The sequence below is a fragment of the Sciurus vulgaris genome, assembly GCF_902686455.1.
Source record: "Sciurus vulgaris genome assembly, chromosome: 2".
Classification (NCBI taxonomy): Eukaryota; Metazoa; Chordata; class Mammalia; order Rodentia; family Sciuridae; genus Sciurus; species Sciurus vulgaris.
This window is the reverse complement of record NC_136462.1, coordinates 28,940,201-28,947,134: the sequence shown is the minus strand read 5'-3', so window position 1 is coordinate 28,947,134 and position 6,934 is coordinate 28,940,201. Positions and strand designations below refer to the sequence as shown.

The following is a 6,934-nucleotide window of genomic DNA, read 5'->3' as shown; positions in this document are numbered from 1 at the left end:
AATAATTATTTTGTCAAATGAATGCTCTCAGTCTTCACGAAAATCCTATGAGGCAGATATTATTAGTATACTCATTTTACAGATAAGGAAAATGATCTAGGAAAGCTTAAATAAGAGCGATTTGAGATTTGAATCTAGCTCTTTGTGACTCTAAAGCCCAAATGTTTAACTACATTACTAGAATGCTAAAATCAGTCCCTATGATATTTGTGTGACCAAATCTCTTTGAGATTGTTTCCCATGCCATATCAAAGGTGGGCTTAAAAAAACCTCAGAGATCCCTTTCAATTTCAAAACTCCGATGACATCAATGACTGCTATGGAAATGCATCAAAGGGCCATCATTCATAGGTGCTTACGATTTGACAGCAGCATTGGCTATGTACAGCTATTGACACTCCTTGTATTCCTTTCTTGGAGCCTTTTTAGAGTGGAAGGCCCTAGCAGCATATGCAGTGCTACAGTGCAAAATTGGAGTACTCTGTTCCAACTGCAGGCAGTGAGGGTGTATACATGTTTTTTTTTTTTTTTTCTTAAAACATCCCCGCAACTACTCTCTAAAATAGGTTCTGCTATTATCCTTAGTTTTAAGGTTAATGATACAGTCTGGGCGCAGAGTGTGATCTGCTCAAAATCATCCAACAGGAGTGGCAGAGCTGGAATTAGAGCCCCTGGCAGCGTGGCTCCAATGCCTGCACTCTTCGCCACTAGTAGGGAGAAACAAAGCAAAACCAACGTCTCCAACAACCCTGGCAGCTGATGGAATCCCTTCGCAGTGGCTTGAGGGTTTCTTGCCATTCCTGACCCGCTCCCACTGGCTGCCGGGTAGAGGGAGAACTAGCTTCCCAGAAGCCTCCCAAAGGGATGTTTGGGGCGCTCTGTCGGCGCGGCGTGCCCTCCTCCACCCTCTCCGCACCCTCGCCGCGCCCCCGCATTCGTCTGCCAGGCCAAGGTTTCTCCAGGCCCTTCCCAGCTTCCGGCCCTTTGCTCCAGGCCAGGTCGCTGGGGCCGGCGGTGCCAGGAGCTCCCGAGTCCTCTATTTACTGTTTGGTTTCCACGGTGACACGTAGGCGCCGTCAGCGCCTCCCGTCAGCGGCCCCGCAGCGCTGCCCCCACCCGGCGCCGTGACGTCTGCCCGCCGCTTCCGCTCTGCCCATATTTGGCGCAGCTGCGGCGCCGCGGGTCGGGAGGAGGGGGGAGCCGGACTCCCGCTGCGCCCCGCCCCCGGCAGGCCACGCCCCCGCGGAAAGCCGGGGAGGTCCGGGCGTCTCGGCCCGCTTCCCTCGAACCCAAGCGGAGGCTGGCCAGGGGCGCTGGGCTCCGTGGCATGGGCCACGGTTCTTGTGGCTCGGCTCCTGGAGGCTGCATTAAAGACCTGGGGGACTGACTTGTCTTCCTGGTGCGTGATCTGGGGTCACGATTTTTTCTGTCTGTGCTCGGAAATCATGGAAACAGCCATCTCTTGCCTAATTATGTTTTATAGACTTGAATTTAAAATTCTTGCCCGTGGCGCAGATGGAAAGCTTTGAAGACCGAGGTTCTGGGATCAGTGTTGCTCCTTGGGGGGGGGGGGGGGGTAAGTGACCTTGGAAAGGCCACTTCCCTCTCCCTGGCCTGAGCCTTGTGGGGGTGGGGTCGTAATGTGTGCCCACGGTCATCAGGCGTGTGAGAGATCTTCCATCACTTTCCAACTGCCCCCTCCCCATGACATAATTGGAGTATCGGTGGAGTTCTTTGAGGATCCCTACAGTTCTGATCCCTGCAGTAATTGGACTTGTGTGTCTCTCTGCGCTTTGCTCATATTAGACGCTTAATTAACTTAGTTAACTGGTTATTGAGTGAATCCCAGGCAGGTTTCACCTTCATAAGTCCGGATCCCCGCAATTCCTCTTACAGGAGGAGGGAATGTCGTGATGATTAATAATCGCGCGGCAGGGTTGCTGATGTAAAGCGATTTGCAGATGTAAAGGGCAATAAACATTCCTGAGAGGAATCCAACGAGATTCCAGAAGTCTCTGAGGAACCGTGGGTGTGTACCGCCTGGCCCTGAAGGCGGGGCGGGCAGTGCCGCAGTGGCCACTGCTGGGCAGCGAGTTGCAATTCCAGGAGTTGCGCGGGGTCAAGTCTTCGCGGTGCCTGCCATCCCGCCCCTCCAATCCCCCACCCCCATGTCCCAGTTCCTCTGGCTGCAGGAGCAGCTGTTTTCCAGGATTTCAGCACTGGAGAAGGTGCATCAGTGATTATGAATAATATAACTTGATTGTTTCACAAATGGGGAAAACAAGGCTCAGAGAAGTTGGTTCACCCATTCGAACTTGCCCAGCTAGTTAGAAACTATAAAAGTCAGATTTCTGACTTCGAACTGTGTCTTGGGTGCTTCTAACCTGTGCTCCTGTGGCTTCAGGACCCTGTGGCCTGGTTCACCTGGTAGAACGTAGACTTGGGCTCAGTGTGACTTCAGGGCACCTAAAGGATGCCACTAACACATTTACTGCCATACCCAGCGCACAGCATAACACTAGGGATGGGTGGTGGCCGAGCGGCGTGCACTCCCTAAAGCCAGTTGCATTCCTCACCGCAGCTGGACTGGCTGCTTAGAGAAAGAACCTGGTCTAGAGAAAGAACCGAACTGGAGTTGGCTGCTCTGGAGCCAGTCTTGGGCTAGCAGTTGATCACTTTCACCCTCACCCAAGGTAAGCATTAAACTTTTCGAAACCAAGACTGCAGCAGAGGCTGGTGGCCAGAGTCCCTGTAAACAAACCCTGGTCCTGCCGATTGGAGGGTCTTGTGGTGCACGGAGGTCCTGGTGGAGCGCGCCTCTTCATGCGTCTCTCTTTTCCCTTTCAGTCTCACCCAGTTTCCTCTTACACCGACTTTCTTCTCTAACCTCCAGGCTGAATATGAAAGCAGCTCACACTGAGAAAACCGGTGCCCACCAGCGGCCCGCCCACTGACCAGTTTGGGTAGGGGTCTGCGATTCTTCACAGTCGCGGATCGTACTCGCAGCGGTCAGCGGCAGAATAGCAGCTCTGCCACCTTGTGGTAGCGGGAGGCAGTGCGTCCCCCTCCAATTCCAGAAACATCCTCGTGGCCTTGCAGCCTGAGGAAGTTTTTCATTGTTTATTCCAATAGAAAGAGCGAAACTTGATAGACAAAACAAACAAAACAAACAAAAGCACAAGCCAATCTAGTGTTTTATCCCTCTGGTTTATTTCTGAGGATCTGCTCGATATGGATGCAGGAAAACATTCTGTAGTTTCTCTTGCTAGGAAAGTTGTTTTTGTTTTCGTCTTTTAAATCAAAATCTACCCTTTCTTTCAAACTCTAGTTTAAACGCTACCGCCTTCAAAATAACCTTTCTGACTCCTCTCCCGTACGTCTTTTGAAATTCGACTCTACCTAGATCCAACACACAGCATGGACTCGTCTGCTGTCATTTTACTGTTATTTCCTTGAAGTCTTTTATGTCCATAGACCCTATAGTGCTCAGCCCCAGGGCTGGGACCAAAAAGAACTTTTAATAAGGGCTGCCTCCTGCTTCCTCCTCCTCCTTTCTAATTCTTCTTCCTCTTCTTCTTCCAGCACTGGGGTTCCAACCCAGGGGAGCTTTACACTGAGCTGCATCCCCAGCCCTTTTTATTTTTTGCCTAGGCTGGTCTTGGACTTGTGATCCTCCTGCCTCAGCCTCCAGAGTAGCTAGATTACAGGCGTGCAATCTCTTGCTTCCTACTTGATTAATTTCTATAGGTACAGCTCTGAGCCTTTGCTTAGAGAAAGCTTCTAGAACTCTTAGTTCTTTGGGGAATCTAGATAGTGATCTAATCTAATGTGTACTTGCACAATAAGTAATTTCACAAAGCAGTTTCACAAGAGAACACCAATACCACCCAGAGTGGGATGAGGAAGCTTGAAGTTTGAAGCAGACTACCAGAAAAAGGAGGGGAGTGACAATATGACAAGGTCAAAGGAGGGAGAATTGGGGTGGGTTGGGGGACCCTCTCTCCCTGAGGTTGGAAAGACCGCACAGGCTCTAGAGCCAGCCTTATGTCCAAACTCCACCATTTGCTGTGTGGCCTTGGGGAAGTTAACTCTTTTCTCTGAGCCTTAGTTTTCATACTGTAAATCCCCGTCTCATCATGATGTGATGAATTCAAATGGAGATTTTATTTGTAGAGTGCTAGAACAGTGCCTGGCACAAAATCAATATTATATAACTGTTTGTAAATGAATTTCCCTGCTTAGCTATCTCCTGAATGGAATGGGGGAAATGATATACTCTGTGGGTTCCCTTCTACACTGTCCTTTTGGTGTAGTGCCTGAGCTTTGGGGTCAGGCAAGTCTGGTTGACATCTGTCCCTGTCCATAGCTGTGTGACCTTGGGCAGACCTCTCTTCTCCTCAGTTTTCTCATCTGTGAGTAGGGGTGATTTTGTCTGCCTCCAAAGACTTGCAAGTGTTCCAGGTTTGGAAAATAAGAGGCGTGACAAACAGAAGCTATAGTTATTATCACAGATGACAGGAGCCCCACAGAAAGGAGAATAGAGTTCCCCAAATCTTTGCAGTTTAAGAAAGATGGAGCTTGTCAAACAGCAATGAAACGTGTTTAACTCACAGAGCAGGGGGGCTGGGGAGGTAAGCCCTGGGCCTGGGCTTTGAGTTACCATCGCAGCATCTGAAACACCCAGGATGGTCCACGCACATTCTAGGAACATTTTCTGCTCCAGGGCTCTGCTGAGGGTGTGGACCCTGTAGTGCTGGGTGCCAGGAAAGGCAAGCCCTCTTGCCCTCCTTCCCAGGAGAGGCTGTGGGCTGGCTAGGCCTTGTAAAACTGTGGTTGGTGCTTGTGTGCATGGGGTGTGTGTGTGTGAACGGCCCAGGGCCATCCTGCCCCAACTGGTGGACTCCTAGGCCTGGCATCGGCAGCACCTGCCTGCACAGCTCCCCCATGCCATTCCCAGCCCCGAGTGAGGACACCCCAGATCGGCTGCTAGCAGTTATCCGAGGGGTGGGGGGAAGGAGGGTTACGAGAGTCACTGATCTTAATTCCCTTCAACTACACAGGTGGAAAAGAACTAAAGGGCATGCAAATGCTATTTATTTCTTCGAGTTCTTTTCAAAGGGGTAACTGGCTTGCAACATCTGCCACGGGTGTTGCAATCCCAAACATGTCAGGAATCACATTTCTGGTCCCCACACTTGACAGCTCTTGTCTTCTGTGCTTTAGGACAGGCCAAGGACCGGGGTGGGGGTTTGAGGGGGGTCTATCACAGTGCAGTCTGTTATTCAGGCTTCCAAACAATCTGAGGCCCTGACAAGCCACCTTGGAATTGCTTGGGGATCACAGAGGACTCTGGAAGCCTCCTTCCATATGCAGATTTCCAGTAATGGCAACAAGGTGGACTCTGATGAGCAGCCCTCACAGTGGAACTCCACAGTAAAAATGTTATGGGGGATGACGGGTCATGAAGGTGCAAATATTCAATGTCCCTGGGGAGAGGGGAATGTGTGTTTATTTTCTTCTTTTTTGCTTATCTGTACTTTCTGATTTTATTTTATTTTTTTGTTATTGTTTCTGGCAAGCACATATTGCTTTTGTAATAAGGAAAAATATTTTTTAAATGTTCTCAGCAGAGCAGTATATTGTTTTCTTTCTTTCTTTTTTTCTTTTTTTTTTTTTTAGAGACAGATAACAGAACATATTAAAGGGGAAGTTGCAAACACCCCCTTGCTTTTTAATTTTTTTTTTTTTTTTTTGCTTTGCTCTCTCTCCCAAAGGAAATAGGTTTCCTGGTTAAAAAAAAAAAAAAAAAAACAACTTTGAGAACGTGGACAATAAAAAAAATAGAGAAACCAAGCACAGTGGTGCATGCCTGTAATCCCAGCTACTGGGAGGCCGAGGTAGGAGGCTTGCAAGTTCGAGGCTAGCCTGGGAAACTTAGTGAGACCCTTCTCAAAATAAAACAAAAAGGACTGTAGCTCAGTGGGAGAATGCTGTTGGCTTCAATTCCCAGTACCACAAAATAAATAAGTACACATGTAAATAAAAAGAGCAAAGAAAAATCAACTGTAACCCTATCACAGAACCACTGTCAATAGTTTTTATTCTCATTTTCCAATACAAACTTTCATTTTATACTTTATATAATGTAGTTTTTACAACAATAGGACCGTGCTGTAATAGTGTTTTGTAATCTGATTTTTAACATAGTAGATAATATTTTCCTACACAATCACTTTTCAGCAGTTTTATGGGTTTCTAGTTACAAATATACCATTTAACCAACCTCGTAGTGTTGGACCTTCGGGTCCTTTCTAAGTTCTTTGCTATTATAGACATGCTGCCCATATCTTTGCAGCTATAATGTCTGTGCCCGTCCCGGATTTCTTCTTTAGGAGTGGGCTCCTTCTTCACGCTTTGGAATTTAGCTGACTAATCAATACAGTACCTGGACAGGACCATGAGCCATCCCTACTGTCAGATAGGATGGTGCTGGGGTTGAGCATTGCTAATGTGAAATCTGAAATGATTCCAAATATGAAACTTTTGAGCAGTGACAGGAGGCCACAAGTGGAAGAGTCCATCCCAGACCTCGTGCTGGGTTGCAGTTGAAACACACAGGCTCTCCCTCTGGAGGTAGCCCATGTCCTCTCTCGTAGGTGGGCTCCTTGCTTTACCCTGAAGACCTCTTTCTTTTAAGATTGCTTCCATTCTCCCTTGGATATGTATCAGTTTTCCGAAGTAAACCTCTGTCTATGCTTTTTGGGAAAAAATGTGCAATGGAAAGACTACGAAATCACCTTCGGGCTGCGTGTACAAGGAGTTTACCAAACAAAAAGGAATTTTGTGCTTGGACTTGGGTGTGATCCCCAGGATATCTTATTATGCATATGCAATGATCAAAAATGGAAAACACTTCTCATCCTAAGCATTTTGG

At 48.0% G+C, this 6,934-nt stretch overlaps 1 long non-coding RNA gene across 1 annotated transcript; it reads left to right on the top strand.

The window, feature by feature from the left end:
- The first annotated feature begins 1,213 nt into the window (after positions 1-1,213).
- On the top strand, positions 1,214-5,627 carry LOC306655046. Its single transcript, XR_013762166.1, has 3 exons — positions 1,214-1,399; positions 2,405-2,693; positions 2,894-5,627. It is a non-coding gene; the product is annotated as an uncharacterized lncRNA (long non-coding RNA).
- Positions 5,628-6,934: the final 1,307 nt, after the last annotated feature.